Source organism: Natator depressus, chromosome 2 (assembly GCF_965152275.1).
Source record: "Natator depressus isolate rNatDep1 chromosome 2, rNatDep2.hap1, whole genome shotgun sequence".
In the NCBI taxonomy this organism is placed as follows: Eukaryota; Metazoa; Chordata; order Testudines; family Cheloniidae; genus Natator; species Natator depressus.
In genome coordinates, this window is record NC_134235.1 from 251,704,448 (window position 1) to 251,726,609 (window position 22,162).

The window sequence follows — 22,162 nt, forward strand, 5'->3', positions numbered from 1 at the left end:
GGGCTTTTCCAGTGCCTCAGTGATCCATTTATGAGGTTGAAGTAATTTGAGAGGTCTTCCTTTCACGCTATTTCCATCACCCAGGAATGGAAATATCATGACAAGAGAGATGTTGCATTATTTCAGCTCTGTATGTGGCCTCTTGAAGTGTGAAAAGAGCCAAAGTAAAACAAATGCAAATACCTGCAACACAAATACAAGTTGAAAAATCAACACATTCTCACTGCCTCACCACCATTTGAGACCCTACAACAAACCAGTAGAGGGTTTTTCCTCTCAAATTCCAAGCAAGGTTGTATACTGCTTTCGGGGGGTCTTTGGAGACAATACATTATATTGTTCAGAACATAGGCACCGACTTCTGCAGGTGCCGGTGGGTGATCGACCTGCCTCTGCCCCCAGCCCCGCTCTGACTCCACTCCTGCCCTGCCCCGCTCCCATTCCAACCCCTTCCCCAAAGTCCCCACCCCAACTCCACCCCCTTTCTGCCCCATTAGACTCCTTCCCCAAAATCCCCACCCCCACCTCCTCCCCTGAGTGTGCCACGTTCCCACTCCTCCCCCCTCCCTCCCGGAGCTTGTTACACTACAAAACAGCTGTTTTGTGGCGGCAAGCACTGGGAGGTATGCGGAGGAGCGGGGACACGGCACGCTCAGGGGAGGAGGCAGAGGTGAGATGAGGTGGGGCGGGGAGAGGAGCTTGGTTGTCAGTGGGTGCAGAGCACCTACTAATTTTTCCCTGTGGGTGCTCCAGCCCCGGAGCACCCAAGGAGTCGGTGCCTATGGTTCAGAATATTTGCCCTGCTGCGTCTCTCTGCAGAGAACGGGGATCATTGTAAACGTATACTTGCAAGAGGAAATTTGAAAAAGACAAGTGCAAATTACTACACTTAGAAAAGAAAAATAAAATGCACAAATACAAAACCATCTTGGCAGTAGTACTGTGAAAAAGGTGTGGGGGTTATAGTGGATCACAAATTGAATATGAGCCAACAATGTGATACAATTACAAAAAAGACTAACAACACTCTGAGGTATATTAACAGGAGTGTCATATGTAAGACACGGGAGGTAATTGTCCCACTCTCCACAGGCAAGGAGGCCTCAGCTGGAGAATTGTATCCAGTTTTGGGCATCACACGTTTAAGAAAGATGTGATCAGATAGGAGACAGTCCAGAAGACAGCAACAAAAATGATGAAAGGTTTAGAAAACCTGACCTATAAGGAAAGGTTAAAGAAAATTGGACATGTTTAGTCTTGAGAAAGAAGACTGAGAGGGGAATCTGATCACAGTCTTCAGGTATGTTAAGGGGTGTTATAAAGAGGATGGTGATCAGTTGTGCTCCACTGAAAGTAGGGCAAGAAGTAATCAGCTTAATCTGCTGCAAGAGAGATTTAGGGTGGCTATTGTGGGGAAAATGTTTAACTATAAGGGTAGTTAAGCTCTGGAATAAGTTTCCGAAAGGAGGGTGTGGAACCCCCATCATTGGAGATTTTTAAGAATAGGTTGGACAAACACCTGTCACATATAGACTAGGTTTATTAGGTCCTGCCTCAGCACAGGGGACTGGACTAGAGGACCTCCCGAGGTTCCAGCCCTCCATTTCTATGATTCTGTGAAAGCAGATGGGTGGATAGACTGGGGCAGAGGAGGGTATGTATCACACTTATTATGCAGACCCAAAATTTCCAATCATGGCTCTGTCCCTTTAAATAATATCACAGCAATGAAACAACAAAAGGAGAGAGGAACAGACTGAAGTGCCACCCTTTATTCGGCTAGTTAGGCCTACAATGTCTGTAGCAGCATGTAGAGTGCATGTCCCATCAACCATTGTTAGGATACTTCTGTCACATTAGGAAACAATAGTGTATGGCAGAGGTGGAGCCTCTGCCTGAAATTTGAACCTCCCAATGGTTACCAAGTTGCATCACCACCTCAACGTGAGTTGGCTGGAGTTTGTCATCAGTGAAATAGGCTTGGGGAAAGGAAGGGGGCTTTGAATCAGGCTCTGGCCCCCAAACTCAGGTCTTTCTACTTTGTTCTTCATTACTCAGCCCTTAAGGAAGCCAGGCAGCTTTCACATGTCACTAAGAATGGACATGGCCCCAATCAGAAGCCTCTAGACAAGCTCAATTAAAGAAACATTCTGCATACCTCCCAAATTATTATTAAAATTACTTCCCAACTCCATTATCCCACCCCCAGACCTTCACCTCTAGCCCAACTAAATATATTTGCTTCAGCCCAAGGGAAAGAGTTGAACATGAGGAGCCTTTCACACTGCAATCAAGTCCAACGGGCATTCAGGATTGGGAGGGCCTAAGCGATGGTTCTGTTTCTCACATATTCATACCCAGGGGCATTTGTGATTAACTGGGGAGGCCAGTAACTAGTAGTAATACTGGATGGATAATCACAGAATCATAGTAGCTGGAGATGGAAGCAACTTACTACTCATTGAATCTGTGCCCTACAAAGAATGGATCTAATCCCCCAATAAAGGAGGTATCAAATAATAAAGTTATACCAAGCTTGATCTTAGCCAAAAGGCCAAGGCACCTGCAATGCCGAAGACCATAAAAGCTTTGGGCAATTGCTTTCCTGCTCAGAGCACCTGGTGACAACAAATACTAACGGCAGACTGTAGACTTGAATTAACTGCCCAAACACTTTGATAGCGCAGAATAAAGGATGCCCAGGCCTGCCTTGTGCCCTTTCAGAATGTGGAAAGTGGCTCAACTTAAACCTCTGAAAACCAGGAAATACAAAGTTATGATACATGCCAGCCTCTGACATTTCCTTCAGACCCCTTTTTCCACAAAGACACAGCACTTTGAGGAGTGACATTGATAGGTGAGATCCCTTGGCTCACGTAGATTGGATGAATTATTGTCGAAAGTTGACGTTTGTTTTCTGTGTTCATTTTTCAGGACAAACGTAAGTTGCTGTGTTGACGGAGGACAGTATCCCGGTATCTCGTTAGTCAGTGTTGACCATAGGCCAGTTCTAAGGCCATGTCTATGCTGCAGGCACAACAGACTAGCGATCGGACTGTAGCTATACCGCTGTAACCCCGTAGTGTAGGCACAAACTATACCAACCGCAAGGGCTTTCCCATCACTGTAGGAACTCCACCTTGCCGAGCAATGGTAGCTAGGTTGACAGAAGCATTCTTCCATTGACCTATCTGTCTACACACTGGGGGTTAGGTCAACATAGCTAAAGTGCTCAAGGGTCTACATTTTTCACATCCATGAGCACCTCAGCTATATCAACCTAAATTTTAAGAGTAGACCAAGCCTTAGAAGGCTGTCAGGGTTCCTTCCCCACTCTGAACTCTAGGGTACAGATGTGGGGACCCGCATGAAAGACCCCCTAAGCTTATTCTTACCAGCTTAGGTTAAAAACTTCCCCAAGGTACAAACTTTGCCTTGTCCTTGAACCGTATGCTGCCACCACCAAGCTTTTTAAACAAAGAACAGGAAAAGAGACCACTTGGAGACATCTTCCCCCAAAATATCCCCCCAAGCCCTACACACCCCCTTTCCTGGGGAGGCTTGAGAATAATATCCTAACCAATTGGTTACAAAATCATCAAAGACCCAAACCCCCGGATCTTGGTACAATGGAAAAATCAGTCAGGTTCTTAAAAGAAGGATTTTATTAACAAAAAAGAAAGGTAAAAATCATCTCTGTAAAATCAGGATGGAAAATACTTTACAGGGTATTCAGATTCAAAACACAGAGGATCCCCCTCTGGGCAAAACCTTAAAGTTACAGAAAACAGGAATACACCTCCCTCTTAACACAGGGAAAATTCACATAAAACAAAAGATAAACTAATCCGCCTTGCCTGGCTTACCTATGCTGGTTGCAATATTGGAGACTTGGATTAGGATGGGTTGGAAAAGATGGATCTCTGTTTGGCCTCTCTCAGTCCCAAGAGAGAGCCACCACATAAACAAAGAGCACAAACAAAAGCCTTCCTCTCCCCCACCAAGATTTGAAAGTACCTTGTCCCCTTATTGCTCCTTTGGGTCAGGTCTCAGCCAGGTTAGCTGAGCTTAAAAACCCTTTACAGGTAACAGGATGATGCCTCTGGCCTGGAGGGATTTTATAGCACTGTATACAGAAAGGTGATTATCCTTCCCTTTGTATTTATGACAAGGGCTCTCTAGTATGGGCACCTCTCCTAATGTCCAGCAATCCCTTTGATTATACAGCCATGGACAGTCTCTGCTACTTGCTTTTCTTTGATGACACTCAGTCCCATTGTTCAAGAAATGGGTCAGGAGCATGAGTCATGATTACATTACTCTTACCACATTACCCTTATCACTTAGTGTCTTTCATCTTCCCTCTATTTAATTAATGCTATTTTCCTTGACAATTCTTCTAAAGTAAAACTGGAGTCTGTGTGGATTTTAGAGCACTTCGAAATACCAGCTCTTAGGCCAGAAGCAAAGTCTCAGGGCACCTCTACATTTAAAACACTGCATCAGCACAGCTGCACCATGCAGCTGTGCCACCGTAGCACTTTAATGAAGACACTATGCCAACAGAGAGAGCACTCCTATTGGTGTAGTTAATCCACTACCCAAGATGTGGTAGCTATGTCAACGGGAGAAGCTCTCCTGCTGACATAGTGCTGTCTACATGGGGAGCTAGGTCAGTATAACTGTGTTGTTTGGGGTGTGGATTTTTCACATCCCTGAGCAATGTAGTTATACCAATATAGGTCTGTAGTTTAGACCAGACTTTAGGGAAAAGGCTGCTAGAGAACAATTGCTCCCCAGGGCGTGAGAGGACTTCCCTGCCTCCAGTAGCCTTTGATTACAATTATTCACCCCTTTACCTCCAAACTCTAGGGATGACTTAGCTATTATGCTCATGAAAATACTTCTGATGAACAATTGTTTGTCCTTTGAAATGCACCAGATGGCAGGCCCTTAAATTAAGTCCCCTGGGGAAAGATATCCCTGCCCCACACCAAAAAACATTCACCCCACTTTATACACATACGATGTGCCCCACTATCCATGTCATTCTGCAGAATTATGTACATACATTTCCAGCAAAAGTCAGATCAAATGTAAGTTTGCTCGCTAAGTGGCACTGCCTCCTTCCTAAGTCATAATTAAGAGAAAGCATTTTGGTTTATATGGGAAAACAAATTAATAGATACCCCTCTTCTCTGCAAGAATGCACACACCCTTCTGATATATGAGGGTTCAGCATAACTTAAGGGAGCACCTTTGCGGGTGTCTAGAGGTCACTGTGTTCAGTGTAGAAAAAATAGATCTGTAGCTTAAAAGTACATCTAAGAACATAAGAATGGCCATACTGTGTCAGACCAATGGTCCATCATCCGACAGTGGCCAATACCAGATACTTGAGAGAATGAATAGAATAGACCAACCAGGAATTTGAGAGCTTAAGAAAAAATTAACATCATTTGTAATATGACGAGAAAGTTCAACAAGAGGAACCAAATCAGCAAAATGATGTTGCATGTTTAATTGCAGGAGTTGGGGTCACAGAGCTATTTAACTTTGGGTTTGTCATTTCAGTCGATGATGAAGGAGGTATGTTCCTCATGCCTCCAGCCTGTCTCTTCTATGGAGTGTGTGGCAGCCAACAAGGTCCTTCTACACCACTCATGCTTCTGCTGCACGCTCTGCAAGAGGAAGCTAAGGTAAGTAGTGGGAGTAGGTGCCATTTACTCCTGAGGGATCTCAAAGTGGTTTACAAAGCATGGGCCCAGCAGTCCCCTCCAGTAACTCTGGTAGGGAAGAGCTCTGCAGTGGTCACAGAAAGGGGAGCAGTGTTTCTGTGATATAATCTCTCCCCCCTTCCCTGGAGCTTGAAGACTGCCCTTCTCAAACCCATGGTGCTAGGGTTCTGTGGATCAGGAATCCTGCTGAAGGCAGTTGGGGCTACAAGCAGGAAGCAGCTGCAGCCCCCAGGCATGCTCCCCGCAGACTTCAGGCTGCACCTTAGCAGACATCTCTGTAAGAATTAATGACATTTCAAGCAGCACGGACTCGTACCGGGTCTCCTGAGTACAGCACAGCCGTGGGGCGAGGCAGTCAGTGATAGTGAGCACTCCCTGCAGCCGCCATGGGGCGAGGCAGCCAGTGACAGCGTGACTCCCACAGCTGCCATGGGGCGAGGCGGGCAATGATAGCGCAGCCCCCCCCCCAGCAGTCATGCTACAAGGGAGAAGAGACATGCCAACAGGTCAGCACAGAGAGGCACCTATTCCCTGCTGAGGCTGTGGGAACTATGGGGCTTGAAGCAGCGTTCCCAGTGGATCCTAGGCCCTGCAAACATTCCCCCTGCCTTCTTTAAGGCTCCCCAAACTCCTCATCCCTGATGGGAGTATTAGGAGGAAACTGAAGGGCGAACCATGGCATTTCCTGGGCCCTCGCACTCCTGCAGCTGGCTTTACCACAGGAGGACCCTCTGCACTGTTACAATAATACTCAGCATAAAGGAATTATTTTACTTTTGACATGCAGCCACCTCTGGAGTGGAGACTGGCAACCAAGCAGCACACAGTGTATTGCACAACAATGGCAAAAAGGGGAAAGGACAACAAGGTGAAACCTTTCAAAAAAATGTCCTGAGATCTTTAAGAGGTGACAGAGCATCAGCTTTCAATGTCTTTCACACACAGTACATTGCTTGTGGCACCTTAGATGAAGTGAGCTGTAGCTCACGAAAGCTTATGCTCAGATAAATTTGTTAGTCTCTAAGGTGCCACAAGTACTCCTTTTCTTTTTGCGGATACAGACTAACATGGCTGCTACTCTGAAAACAGTACATTGATTGCCACTCAATTTATTGACCTAGATTCGTAGATATTAATGCCAGCAGGGGCCATTCTGATAATCTAGTCTGACCTCTTCCACAGGCCACTGAATTTCACCCAGTGATTCCTGCATCAAGCCCATATCCTGTGGTTGAGCTAGAACATGTATTTTAGAAAGACACCCGATCTTAATTTAAAGATTTCAAACGAGGGAGAATGCACCACATCCCTTGGTAAACTCCATCCAGCTTACTGTGTGCGAGAGGCCTTCAAAATGGATGCCCTCATCAGAAGGGTGAAGGACTTAGCTGAACCAATTGGGATTTGAACCAGTGTTGTCAGGGTGCCATGATATTTCGAAGGCCACTATTTTAGTCCCTCCAACTGGGCTTGTTTTCAAGGAACCTGAAGAGCCACTGTGAGTTGGCTCCGAGATTCCTCAGCCTTAACTCCCATAATAAAAAGTTGCGATAGGAAGAATGAACACTTGGTAGGCGGTATCCTCTCCCAGGCACGTTTTGAAATGACACCTGCTATTTGATGCAACAGGGTCATTCCAAAGGTAAATATACACACATCACTCTTGATGTGTATCGTTAAGCTCTCGGGGTAAGTGTCAATCACAGGTTAGGGTTGCCAACTTTCTAATGTCTGAAAACCGGACACTACAGCAGGAGAGTAGGACCCTCCCACCGCCCATGCTCTGCCTCGTCATCTTCCCCAGGCCCTGCCCCCCTGCTCATTCCTCTCTCCTCCTCCCCCCATCTCTAGCTGCTCTCCCCCCTCCTCATTCCTCAATCCTCTACACCTGCTCCCTGCCGCTGCAAGCTGACTCCCTCTGCTCCAGGGCTGGGACAGGAACTGCAGCCCCTGATGCGGAGCCTGCCTGCCCATGAGAGGCAACCCTGGCTGAGCAGGGGCTGGCACGAGTTGATGACCCAGCGCCTCCCTCCCCCCTCTCCCATGGTAACTGGACTTTTGGTGTGCAGTCAGTACATCTGACTGGACACTGCACAGGTCCCTTTCGAAAATCAGATACCTGGCAACCCTAGCCACAGTAGGATTGATCTAGCAGTATACAGAGGGGAGGGAGATCACAAACAAGTTTGAACCTCAAGATGGGGATCTGTGGGCTACCTGGGAAATCTCACAGCCATCCAAGAGAGCTGGAGACACCAGTTTGAGAACCTTGTTGACATTGTTAGTGCTTAACACATACACAGTGACAATAGATTCATAGATATTAAGAATCAGAGTTAGTTGGAAAATGGGCTTTTTTCTGTGGAAAATTCGACAAGAATAAAAATCACGTGTTTTCCTCAGAATTTTCCATAGAAAAATTTGGCTTTCTGGTGAAAAATTGAAAAGAGAAATATTTCAATTTGAAAATGCTGCTGTGGCATCTCATGGGAGTTGTTGTTTGGATGCCTCTTGCTCCCATTCTCCTTTGTACCTGGGCTTCCTGGTCAGACTACAATCTCTCATGATACACCGTGGTCTCCCCTCATGGAGAGGTGAGACATTTGTGTCATGGGAGTCCCCTCTCATGGTGCATCAAGGGAGATGAAGTCTGTCTGGAGAGCCTGACTCACAGAGGAGAATGGGGACATGAGGAAATGGAACTACGACTCCCATGGTGCACTGCAGCAGGATAGCCAAATAGAAATATTTCACTTTGCAGGCGTTTGGTTTTTTGACCCCACTCCCCCCACAAAAATCCATAGAAACCAGAAACTTCTAGTGAAAATTTTCATTTAATCAAAAACCAAAAATGTCCATCATAAAAGTATTTTGATGCAAACTTTTCAACTAGCACTAATGATAATGATAATTCTTTCCCTCACACATAGTACTCAACTGTTGTCCTGATGTGTGTTTTACAGCTTGCATAACTCCACTGCCCTCCATGGGGTATTTTACTGCAAAGTCCATTATAAGCAGCTTGCCAAAGCCAGGGGAGGAAGCGAGGAAGAAAAGATTGAATGCAAACAAGACCAGCAGCTACACGCAATGCTAACACCAGGCCAAGGATCAGAGCCTAGGAATAGATATAACAGGGCAGAAAAGAAAATTGTGCAGAGAGAGAAACTGCAACCCAGATCCTTTAATTCACGTCGCAGCTTGGCGCCACCTGATGGAAGTAGGCAACTGAGCAGTGAGTTTGTCTCGAGAAACCAGCTCAGAACTAGCTGGCCGCCTTTGAAGAAAAGCTCTGCAGAGGCAGCCAGGAACCCGGACAAACCTGGAAAGGGCGAGGGGCGAGACACTGCATTGAGCTTAGAAACCTGTCAGGCCGCAGGCAGCAGAGCCGATGGGGTTATGCTCAGAACACATGATGGAAAATCAATAGCAGAAAGGGCTGTGAAAAAGAAACCGAGCCTGTTACCTGGGGTCACCTTTCTAAAGGAGGAAGGGCAAGGTTTTCCCTGGGTTAAAGCAGCGGGTGGGAAAGGAGAGCTCAGAGATGGTAAAAAGAAACTGGAGTTCATGGAGGGAAAGGTGGCGAGAGCGCTGAAAGGAAAGCAAGGGAGCAGAGTATCTGAGAAAGTTGCTGGTTTCCAGCAGAGTAAACCCAGACTGGAGAGTAAGAGTCTTCCTGCCATCTCACCATTAGCATTGGTGCCTGTGAAACCTCCTGCCCATGGTTCCTTCGTCTCCCATTCAAAAGCACTAAGAGCTACCAATTGGATATCTACAACAGCTGTTCAGGCTGGTGCTCTCCGCACTGCAAAACTCCTGCCGAAGGATAACAAGCTTAGTGTAACTCCCTCCACCGAGGCCCTGTTTAAGGAAGGAGACATAAACCTTAGCATAGAGAGAGCTGAATCTGTTCCCAAAATTACAGTTAGTTTGCCTGAACTGACTCTATCCATGAGTTCAAATACACAGGACCAGCAGCATCCTCAGGATCCTGGGCGTGGCCCATTGGCCTCTCACGTCCTAGGAGAAGCTGAGACGCACAGCATTCCAAACATGGTACCAGAATGCGGAGCTGGGGGTTACATTTCTTCCCTGCATAAGCCTGAAGCTCAGATGCATCCAGCTGAACATGATGCTCTCAAAGGCAATGAAACAACTTGCCTCCCCAGTGAGTCAATGACATCTTACACAGTGGCTGGCTCACCAGAGCTGGGAGTTTTGGTGCCATTACTCCAGACAGCTCAGCAGGTGAATGAGAATTCAAAGACAGACAGCCAAGAGTTCTCTGGAAACCTAATGCCACTAACTTATGAGGCAAATGTGCAGGGATGTGGAGAAGACCTCAAAAGCAATGGGGCAGAGGTTGAAAAAGTGAAAATAATGCAACCAGAGAGTAAAGACTGTTATGAATTTGTGGAGCATACTTCTGGACATCTCTCTCAGGAAAGCAAGCCAGAAGGAAGAGCCATCTCTTCAGCTGGACAGGCAGGGAAAACAGATGATCAAACTGGGTCCTACTTACCAGAAATAGAATCTCAAAACATGTATGATCCCCTAGTAAATATCCCACAAGGGGATATTTTGATAGATAATGTTCAACTATCTACTAGGGACATTTCAGGATCAATGGAGACACATCTGAATACAGCCAGCGCTACTGGGATCTCACATGATAAGCCCAGCAGCTCAGAAGATACTAAACTCAAGTCAATGGGTCAAGATGACACTTTGGGACAGAGCAGCCTTCATATTTCTGAACCACTGGGCAGAAAGTTAGAAGCTTTCAGATCTAATGAATTAGCAGACAAACCTGAAACTCGCCTAGCAAGAAATGGGACTGTGGATGTGAAACCCCAACATGAAAGTGAGTCACATGGAACTGCTAGTGCTCCCCAAGGCAAAGGGACTGGAAATGGTCATGCCAGGAAAGATACACTCACAAAAGCTTCCAGTCTTGGGAAAAATCCCTTTGCTAGGCTTTTTGCTTCCGAAAATAAAGGCAGCACCTCAAAGAAAGAGCTTGCAGGGAAAAAGAAACCCACAAAGCCCCAATCTGCCTTGGTGACATTATTTGGCTATTCCTCAAATAAAGACAGGAATCCAAAGGAAAGTCTTACAAAACCTTCATCAAAACTTTCAGAGCAAACAAACAATGGAGATCAGCAGGAACCTTCCCAGACTGGAAGCTCCTCAAGCCAGGCAGAGCAAAAGGCCAACAAGAAAATAACAGCATCAGATGCTGTTACTCAGATCAGAAGAGCAGAGGCAACCCCACAAGATTCACCGCAGTCTTCTGGGTACCACTTGGGAGATGGACGAAGTGAACGTTTTCCACATTTAGACAGCACTGAAGTCTTAGGGTCCAATGTGCTTTTGTTGACTCCTGGTGCAGACAGTTTGAGCAATGCTCGACATTTACATGAGGCACCTAGTCTTGAATTTCATGACCAACCTGATTTAAATGTGCAAACTGCACAACAGGGTGATGCCAGTTGCTCATCTTTGATTCCATCAAGGGACTCTCAGGAAGAATCTCCAGCAACCACGGAAGGCAGACAGCCTCCTATGGGACCGACGGCTGCAACAGACACTAGTGTGAGTCTGACCAGTGAAGGAAAGCATTATGACACATGTCTACATAAAATGGAAACCCTGGCTGGTTTGGATGATCAAGATTCAAAGATCAAGACTGGAACCTTTTCCACACTAAGTCATTTAGGAGCGTCACACAAAGAAATTGACCTTCCTTTAGAAGACAGAGATCTTTTAGAGTCCAATACACTTTTGTTGTCTGCAGGGGCCAGTCATTTAAAAAGCACAAGCAAAAACTTTCCTGGCATCAGTGGCACAGATATCCAACGCCCAGCTGATTCAGACATGCAAAATTCGCAAGTGAAGGATCAACCTTCCTCCAATTTAAATTCCTCTGAATTATACAATACAAGTCCATGGCAGAGAAATGACCCTCAGCTGCTATTAAAATCCAGCTCCCTTCTCCTGATGGAAGACGACCTTTTAGATATTGACGATACTCATGGAATTTGGAACTCTGAGTTGTTACAGCAATTTGAGCTAGACTCCCACTCTCAGGTGGACACAGATGGTCCTTTTGGACTGGGTCTCGACACTAGACAACCAACTACTGATCATCTGCATACTTTGAGAGACAACTTTCAACCAATGTCCACATCTATTCCCCACGTTGCTGAGCCCCTTAATGATATCCTGGATACCTTGAATACTGCGGCAACAGCAGCACTCCAGCAAGCACTGATGATAGTGGAAAAGAGTGTACAAGCACCAGATCTTCCATAGTATTGCATGATCTCCAGCCCCACGCAAACCTGGCTTTGCTTAATGATGGTTTTAAAACCCAAGACTGTTTTATATAGATGTGATTAATGGCTAAAAGCACAAGCACACACACATGCACGTACTATAATTTAGCTGACACTGAATTTGAATGTCTGTGATAATTTTTGAACGGCATGGAGATCTGAGTTGGAGATCACAGCCCAGGTCCTGGTGGATAAGTGCCCGTATCACAAAATCCATGATCACAGCTGGATCCTTGTCAGCAGTCTCCACAGAGAATTGGCCACAAGGACTAACCTACCTTTTCTCACCCCTTGAACAGGGCCTCTTCATGCTGGAGCTGAAGCATGACATCAGGACAGCACGGAGAAAGCTTGAACTGCTGTTTTCTATGTTATAGTGGATTCACAGAGGCCTTCAAGCTCCAAAGATGTCACTCTAGTAAGCTTTCATGGGCAACAGATTCAATCAGAAACCAGAAGGGAATAGCACTGTCATTTGAGAATCTACCTCTCCTTAATAAAAATGACAGCAGTGGAGATGCAAACTCTGCAAAGCAACAATTTCCCATCGCTTTTCACCATGTTGTTTGTATAGCACCTAACAATAATCCTTGACTTCCTCCTGCCTTCAACACTCGTGATCTCGCTCCTCCTCCTCCACATCCTGCCCTCCCGTTGGCTTTCCTAGCACCTTCCTCCCATAGTTTCCCCTTGTCAGTCTCGCAGCTTTCTCAGCATGTCCTTTAGCAGTTCCTCTCCTTCTGGCCCATCTCCCCTTCTCAGAGGGAGTCCCACAAGATTCTTCCTGTGTGCATGCGTGCCTGCCTGTATATGCATGTATTGCTCCCCTCTACTCAATACTCCGTTCTGTGCAATGGGTCCTATATACTGCTAATAGTGATCTTCCCTTTTCTAAAGTGTGGGGGCGTGGGGGGGCGGTCCTGTGCTTCTTGAGAGAAGTTCTATCCCCTGCTGCTGCTGTGACGTTCAGCAGGGCCACACTGTGCAACTTAACAATAAATGTCACATCTTTGATAGCCATTGATTTGTTTCAGGTGTAACCTGCCTCCCTCCCCCTATGGAGTTTGCCAGCTCCTGGAGCTCTGGATTGAGCCTTTAGAAGCTAGCTGTCAAAGCCCACGGACCCCACTCCCAGCATACGTGGAGTCAGGGTTGAAACAGACAAAACTAGAAGCTGCTGCTGGGACCAGTGAGCTTTTATGCAGGGGGTGATCTGGACAAGCAGTCCACTGGACAATGACAACCCAGGGCTTCATAGCCCTCAGCAAGTTAACAGAGGAAGGGCCAGCCTGACAAAGAAGGTGTCCCTCCTAACTGTGCAGGAGGCTAAAGCGGGATGGGTGGGGAGCCCAGGTGCTGCCCCCGGGGGATCGGAAGTCCCAGGGGAGTTGTAGAGCAAGCTCACCCTGCACTCAACCCTGAGCAGAAGCTGCTGCGACACCTGTCCTGTAGGTCTGGCTGGGCTTGCCCTTGCAACCCCGGCGCTCGGGGTGGCAGCACTGCTCAGGTTTGGCCCAGCGCCCCTTGATGGTGGGGTTCACAGGCCCACATGTGAGTGAGTGTCGTGTCACAGTGCCACTCACTGACATTTGGCCTTGCGACCCTCTCTCAGACCAAACCTGAGCAGTGCTGCGACCTGGTGCACCGGGAGCTGGGTTACAACACGCAGAGCAGGGAGCCAAGCCCAGCCAGCCCCGTGGGAAGAGGAGCTACGTGAACTGGGACAGGGGATTGTGTGGCTCAAAACGGGCTAGTCCTGCAAAACATGGGGCTGCTGGGAGGTCGGAGAAAGCGAGTTTAAGTTGGGAAGCTGGGAGAGAGAGAGTGCACCTCAGGGCGTCCCTGCCACATTCCCACTGCCCCCAAAGGAGTTGGCGCTGCTCTGAAATCTAGTGGCTCCAGTGACTGGAGACGACCAGTAACTCTTGATGGGGGAGGCACAATTTAAAGGTTTGGGAGGCACACGGTGACTGCCCCACGTGTCGCCTCTGGCCCCTTTCCCACTTCCCCTGCGCCTCCCACACCCAGCACCACCTCCCCCCCACTCCCCACACAGCTCCTTCCTCACTTACTTCTCCCATCGCCTCCTACTGTGAGCACAGCGCGAGCCAGAGCAGGCTCCAGCCAGCTACTGCCGAGCAGGTAACTGTGGCTGCGGGTGAGGAAGGGACGAGACTCAGCGGGCTTCCCTGCACCCTCTCTGGCAGAGCTGCACTGCCAGCCCCATCTCTCAGCCCAAATCTGGCCTGCTAGTAGGGGGTCAGTGGGAGCGCTAGGTGCTGGTGCCTTTCCCAGGCACATCCCCCTCCACCATGTTCAGCCCAACTCCCACCCTGGCAGAAATCTGGGCGGGCATGTGACCCCACGTGGCCCCCACACTCATCTTCTCTGGCAGTGACCAGCACCCAGAGGGGGAGAGATCCAACCTGCCACCAGCTATCGAGGGCCAGCCGAGAGCCCAGGATTGCAGACCAGGGAAACCAGCAAGCCCAGCTGGTGTCAGGAGAGATCCCTGCCCCACTTGGGGGTGAAGATAAAGTAAAGGTGACTTTTGTTTAAGCCAGCCAATGCCACGGCACTCCAACTCTCCAGCTCAGGCCACACAAGCTCAGCCATGCCATCCACCTCGGGGAGGTGCCAGGGAGGGAGTTGGGGCTGGAGGAGCTAGAGAGTGTTAGGAGGTGGAGAATTGGGTTATTTATAAAATGTTTAGTAATTATTAATCCTTTCCTTCCCCAGATCCTAGTTTTCTGTTCCCAGTAAAGCCCCCACCCTCTGTTTTGCTGTTCGATTTGGTGTAGCATTCCTTTGCTGCAGTTTGTTGCATTTACTTTTTCTCCACTGTGCACTGGGGCTTTGCCCTCCAGGCAGCTTGGAGTATTACTCTGGCTTTCTAAAGGGACATCACCCCCAGGTATGCAGCAGAGTGAGGAGTCACCTTGAGCAAAGACACTAGGCGCCAAGAACAACAAAGCTAAACAGGTCCCAACCTGCACAAGGAGTGGGGAGAAGCCCCTCCAAGTACTGGGGATCCCAAGTAGCTGGGAGAGAAAAGGGAGAAGGCTTAAGCCACACCTCAGGGAAGGGGGCTATACAGATTTCAACACTCCTTTGCCCACATGAACCCTCTTATCCCAGCTGGGCTGGGGAACACAGCCTGAGGACAGCTGTGCCAGTGCTAGTTTGGGTTACAATGGGCTGTAGAGGTCATGTGATTTCCAAACGAAACAGGTGGAGAGACATGTGGGTGAGCACCTGAAATGAACCTCCAGTCCTCCTGAGGAGGCAGGGGTTAGCGTGTGAGCTGAGAGGCTGGCTCATTGCCCACTCTGCCACACTCTTCCTGTGTGACCTTGGGCTAGTCACCTCACCCTCTGAGCTGCAATTCCCCTTTTATAGAATGAAGATAAATACTCTCTTTCCCCTGCCCGTTCTCTGTCTTCTCTATAGGGTCTTCAGCGCAGGTGCTGCCTGTTATGTGTCTGTACAGCGCCTAGCACACTGGGGCCCTGTAACCTATGCTACTGAGGAAAAACTTCCTAAGTGTCAGGGTGGTTAAGCACTGGAATAAATTGCCCAGGGAGGTTGTGAAATCTCCATTGTTGGAGATTTTTAAGAGCAAGTTAGACAAACACCTGTCAGAGATGGTCTAGATAATACTTAGTCCTGCCTTGAGTGCACGGGACTGGACTAGACGACCTCTCAAGGTCCCTTCCAGCCCTATGATTCTATGAATAGCAACCCTGGCTCAGACTCTTGATACACTATGTTGGGCTAGTGAAACACTCCCGATATGCATAACTCCCAAACCCACCCCCACCCCCAAATTCCCAAGCCCCCGTTAAACATGGCCAATTTTAGCAGAGGTGAAGTCCAGCATCTGCTGCTACAAGCACACGTACAGACATTTCTGCCACTGTTTGTAATCCTCAATTGCCTCCTTTACACCGCAGCAAATAATTGCCAGAGTTCATATGATACATAAACTATCGGTAAGGAGGAAGGAACAATACAGCCAGCACACATGGAGGTTTTTATTTATAAACAGAGTTTAAGCCAAGAAGTTTGTGGTGGCAGATGTTGAAAAAGGAGGAAAGCCACATCTCATTAACAATACACAGATTCTGCTCCATCTCCAACCCCTTGTCCCTCCCCAGCCTTGTCCCTGTGCTCACCTCTCACACACAGCCTGAGTGAAGAGAAAAGCCTTACACCATCAATTGGAGATCAGACAACCACTGGCTTAAGGGAAGTTGTCAATACAGCTCCCAAGGAACGGGAACACACCAATACTCTCCACCAACAAGGGACCCAGGACCTCCCCACTAGATTTTACTGGCCATGAGGGGCACAGGCTTCATCTGCAGGTGAGAGGAAACCTAGGAGAACCAGAATCTCAGTGAGCTCATGTCAAGGTTCCTTCCCCACTCTGAACTCTAGGGTACAGATGTGGGGACCTGCATGAAAACCTTTAAACTTCCCCAAGGTACAAACTATTTTACCTTTTGCCCTTGGATTTTCGCTGCCACCACCAAACGTCTAACCGGGTTTATTATTGGGAAAGCGTCATTTGGAAAAGTCTTTCCCCCCAAAATCCTCACCAAAACCTTGCACCCCCCTTCCTGGGGAAGGTTTGGTAAAAATCCTCACCAATTTGCATAGGTGACCACAGACCCAAACCCTCGGATCTTAAGAACAATGAGAAAGCATTCAGTTTCTGAAAAGAAGGATTTTAATAGAAGTAAAAAGAATCACCTCTGTAAAATCAGGACGGTAAATACCTTACAGGGTAATTAGATTCAAAACATAGAGAATCCCTCTAGGCAAAACCTTAAGTTACAAAAAGACACAGACAGGAATATCCATTCCTTTCAGCACAGCTTATTTCCTCAGCCATTTAAACAAATCATAATCTAACGCATATCTAGCTAGATTACTTACTAAGTTCTAAGACTTCATTCCTGTTCTGTCCCCGGCAAAAGCATCACCCTTATTTCTCCCCCCCTTCAGCTTTGAAAGTATCTTGTCTCCTCATTGGTCATTTTGGTCAGGTGCCAGTGAGGTTCTCCTAGCTTCTTAACCCTTTACAGGTGAAAGGGTTTTTCCTCTGGCCAGGAGGGATTTTAAAGGCGGTTACCCTTCCCTTTAGATTTATGACAGCTCATGTTATACTTATTCCTCCTGATGTGGTTCTGCTCCTACCTCTGATTGATTTTATCCGCAAAATAAGCAGGAAACTCCTTACAGTGAAAACGCTTTCACTCTGCTTTAACTGTGCTGCACATCTCCCAGAACAGTCCCATCTTTAGTGGTTTGGCAGACAGTATGAGGGAGGAAAATGAAGTCTACTTGCAAGTCCAATGCACCAGTTGTGCTGCAAACAAATATCCTCCGAGCTGCCCTGCCTCTGCCCTACGCATTCATCCTTAGCAAGTTATCCGTATAACAAGATGGCCTGTGAGGATGCGCTAGTGTAAGGACAGGTTTCCCTTCAGAGGAAATGGCAAAAAGATGATCACAAGCAATTATAAAACATAGTGATGGGTGTGGCATAAGAAAGGGAACAGACCATCTCCCAGATCATCACTGGAGCAGGATATAGTCTGTATAACATTTTCTCTTGAGAGATCTCAAACTCCATGAGGTTCAACCATCTCCATGGTTGGGCAAATTAAATAAGGTGGTCCCCTACAAAGTGAAAACCTGCTTCCAAACAGACCCCCCAGAACTCAAAGCATTCCCCACAAGTTTTCATTTTAACAGCCAAGCAAGTGACACCTGAAGGACGATTGCTTGCCATTCTGCAGCAAAAACCTAGTTACCCCTCACCCCCTGGTAACTAGGAGCTAGATAAAAGCAGCAGGGTTTTATGCGAGTGCAGAGTAAGAAGAGAATTAGCGTTGACAACACGTACTGCAAGAGTCCTGAACCTGCTCTGAATCATAACCCACCTTAGCATTTAATTTGGAACTGCCCCCCATTACAACAGTGAGAAGGACATGGTCACCTAGTGTTGCAAATACATTTCTCCAAGGGATACCAAGCAAACCACTCAAATCAAAATGCAAGTCAAATGGTAGGCTAAAAACACCCTTACTTTTAGACCTAAATGGTGCTCTGACCCCATGCACCAGGCTGCAAAGCCACTCACTCAGATTTGGACCAGCTGCCGTTATGCCAGCCGAGAAGGGGGTCTGCCCTTATGCCATGCTGGTCCAGTCAGGAGCCAAGGGGGGGGTAGGGCTGGGCTTCTTTCCGTCCCCTTGTTGTGCCCCTGCTGAGTGCAGGTTCTCAAAAGTGGGAAGTCTGCACCCCTGCTTAAAAAGTGCGGGGAAGGGCCCCCGTGTCTGGAGCCTATGGCTGTGCCCAGTGTTCCCTCGAATTTTTCCCACGCTTGTGCAGAATGAATTTTGTACGTGCACAATGTGTGTGACACATCACCTCCATATTGGCGCACATAGCAAAATTCACATGCTGGGGGTGCGGCCGCGGGGTGCATGGGGGTACGGACTCTGGCTGGGGGTGCAGGCTCTTGAGTGGGGCTGGGGATGAGGGGTTTGGAGTGCAGGCTGCCCTGAGGCTACAGCGGGGAGAGAGGACACCTCCAAGCTCTCTCCCCGCCACAGCAGCTCCAGGGCTCGGGCCGCGGGATAGGTGCCTCTCACCCAACTGTGGCAGGGCTGGACCATGCTGGGGCCAGGGCGCCTCTCCCTCAGCCGCGGCAGGTCCGTCTGCAGTCCAGGCCACCGGTGACAGTCCGCGGCTTCAGGCTCCCCATCCATAACTGGCGGCCCAGAGGAGTGGCAGCGACTGTGGGCTCCTTCCCACCACCACGCCCGTCACTGGCAGGCAGCTGCTGCCTGATGGTGACTGAGAGCAGTAGCGGAGAGAGGGGGACATGAAGAGAAGTCCTGGTCCTGCCACCATTATAAACCTGGTACTATGGGCTGGGGAAGGGGCGCCGCAGCCCTGAATGCCTGCACAGCGCTTAATAGGCGGCTGCACGGCTACGCAGCTGAAAGAGAACTTAGTCTGTGCCCCCTAGAAAGCCTGGCAGGCGCGCGCCCTCCCTCGTTGAGCACCTATGACTTATTAGATGTAGGGTGACCAGATGTCCTGTTTTTATAGGGACAGTCCCGTTTTGGGGGACGTTTTCTTATATAGGCGCCTATTACTCCCCACCCCGTCCCGTTTTTTCACACTTGCTATCTGGTCACCCTAATTAGATCGTTTCATTAAATCTGTTCCCCTGCCCACGTGGGACTGTTTTCTTAGGCTGTGTCCAGTCCTGGTTTATATATTTGTAAGTGATTCCCAGGCTACTCCACAGATGAATAAAACTCACACTTGGGAAAGGTTTGTGCAGCTGGGGGAGAAGACGAAACAAGAGACCCTGTCTTAGCTTCTGATTTTTATCTTAAATTCATCCCTTCAATTTCTCCCAGCTCGGCGTTGTATCTAATACTCACTGAATGGAGCAGCAGTGACGAAATGAAGGACTTACTGGGGAAGGCCAAGAGGGAGCACATGGGGAAGGCAAATGGGAAAGAGGAGAACAAGTGCTGGCAGAGAACTGTTCTGCTCCAAGAATTAGTGTAAATAAAGAACCAAGCTGAATCCACTGATGGCTTGCAGACCTCATTCCCAGTACAACACTACATGGTCTTTGATTCCTCAGGATCTTATGGCTGTTTGCTGGCTCAGCTAAACGCGCGTGATCCTTGTGTGTCCTACATCTCGGTCGCCATCTTTTCAAGTGTCCATTTTCACTGGACCTAATGAAAGGGAATATGGTTAAATATAGGAGAAGGACCCTTTTCAATATTATAACAGCTTTTCCAGCTTTGCCACTGGCTTGCTGTGTAGCCTTGGGCAAATCATTTCACATTTATAACATTATAACATGAAGACAGTCACAGAGGTGACTAAGAAAGGGTTCTGGCTATGTTTGATGCATACTTTATACCTCAGAGAAATGTAGTTTATGAAAGAGCATGTTTCCACCAGAGAATTCAAGATCCAGGAGAAAATGTTGGTTTTAAAAAAAAACAACAACATGTGCACTGAATACAGGAGCTCTCTGCATACATTGGCTGAACACTGTGATTTAGGGAATGCAAAACATCAGACAGAGGCTGGTTACTGGGTTAACAGACAAAACCTTTCACAGCAGGTACGAGTGAAAAGAGATTTAACCCTTGCAACAGCTATTCAAATAGCAAAGCAGTCCAAGGTGGTGAGACAGCAAAACCCAAGAGCAACTTGCCAAACTTGAAAAACAAGAAACTAGCTTAGACGCTGTTAACAGATGCAGCATGAGTGCTAAAAGCTATTCCCATAAGACCCCTGAGGCAAGGAGAGAGAACTCCCAGGCCGAAGCACAAATCCCAGACCCATTCCTTGCTCTTCTGAGTTACAGATCAACACCAAGCTACTGCGTATAGTCCAGCACATCTACTGATGGGAAGACAACTCAGAACTCCTATTCTAAGTCTCTAGGGTGCCACAAGTACTCCTTTTCTTTTTGCAAATACAGACTAACACGGCTGTTACTCTGAAACCTATTCTAAGTTTGGAAAAGAATCTCTCTCTAAAGTAGCCAGAAGTGAAGAGAGTAGCCAAACTGGATAAAAAGCCAGAAGGAGTCTACAGACATTTTTACAACAGATATCACTCTGTTAGAGAACTGCTGGGTGTCAGGGACCGGAACAGCTGCCAGCCTGCTAACTGTCCTGCTAGGCAATCAAGGAGCCCAGCTGAACTGCCTTCGAACTCAGTGGCCACAGCCCCGACTGGTTCTTGGTTGAGCAGTCCTGCTTATAAGCTTGACTCCACAGCAGATCAGCATGTGCTGAGTGCATAGCATGCCCACAGCTACACTTGCCCTTGTTCCAGTTCTTGCTTCAGCCTGCTCCCAGCTCCTGCTTCTTCTTGTTCCAGCCCTTGTTCCAGCTCTGCACTAGCTTCTGCTCCCCACTGGCTTTGACCCCCAGCTCTGCCTCTGGCTTACAACTCTGGTTGCCCCTTTGGCTCTGGCATTCAGCTTCTGTTTATGCAGTAATGATCCCTAGATTCACCTCTTGCTTACAACTCCTGTTTACCTCCCTGCCCCTGGCTCTGGCATTTGGCTTCTGACCCCTCCAGTAGTGACCCTGGGCTTGTTTCCTGGACTCTGCCCACCCTGGACCCAGCTCCAACAGGTAGGCCGCCGAACTCTTGCTTTCACCACTAGGCATGACTGCCCACAGCCTAGACAGCAACAGTTGAAGCACGCCAGTGCAAAGGCTAGGGACCCATCTCACTGTCATGGACCTACACTTTCCTGACAGCTCTGGTAGGGGCCATACAGAGCTTGCAGTCACAGGTGTCCACCCTGCAGGGGCAGAATGTGGCCCTACAAGCCCAGGCGGCTTCACCGGCAACCCCAGCTCTTGCCCCCCAGGAGCCAAAGACCCTGCTCCCAGACAAATTTAGTGGTGATCATGGTCAATTCTGAGGTTTCCCAAACCAATGCCAGCTCCTCTTCTTGCTTCACCCCTAATTGTTTCCCACAGATAAGGGCTCATCATTAGTCTGCTTACTGGGGAGCCCATCGCCTGGGCCTCCACACTCATGGAACAATCACCTGACAAAGATGGTGCATTTTATGCCATTTCACGGCCACCCCAGCACCCAGGAAACAGCTCGTCTGTTCAAAGACAATGTCTTTCACTTTCTTGGATTGCCCACATTGCATAGTATCTGACTGGGGTTTCCAGTTCGTTTCCCACTTCTGGTGGGAATTTCTGCACATCCTGGGCATCAAAACTTACACCTCAACTGTTTACCACCCTAGTACCAACAGTTAGGCAGTGACAATCAGGTTCTGGAGCAGTATCCACGCGATCTCCTAAATTACCACCAGATGATTGGCTGGTACTCATTCCCCATACAGAATTCACCTACAACAACTCCACAAGTGCTGCGACCCAGCAGACCACTTTATTTGCAAATTATGGGTTCCACTCTCAGTATCACCCTGAAATCCCCCTTGACTTGCCAACGCCCAGCGTTGCTGACCTCACCACAAACATCCACCAAGTACAT

The 22,162-nt window shown here is 48.1% G+C and overlaps 1 protein-coding gene and 1 long non-coding RNA gene across 2 annotated transcripts in view; one reads left to right on the forward strand and one right to left on the reverse strand.

Moving 5' to 3' along the window:
• The first annotated feature begins 822 nt into the window (after positions 1 to 822).
• Positions 823 to 8,712, forward strand: LOC141983328 (uncharacterized). Its single transcript, XR_012638350.1, has 3 exons — positions 823 to 1,300; positions 5,575 to 5,699; positions 8,702 to 8,712. It is a non-coding gene; the product is annotated as an uncharacterized LOC141983328 (long non-coding RNA).
• Positions 8,713 to 19,766: 11,054 nt separating this feature from the next.
• Positions 19,767 to 22,162, reverse strand: part of LOC141983327 (solute carrier family 22 member 13-like) — a 41,849-nt gene continuing 39,453 nt past the window's right edge. Inside the window, 1 exon segment of the mRNA XM_074946360.1 lies at positions 19,767 to 19,851. The gene's annotated coding sequence lies outside the window, so the exon portion shown is untranslated.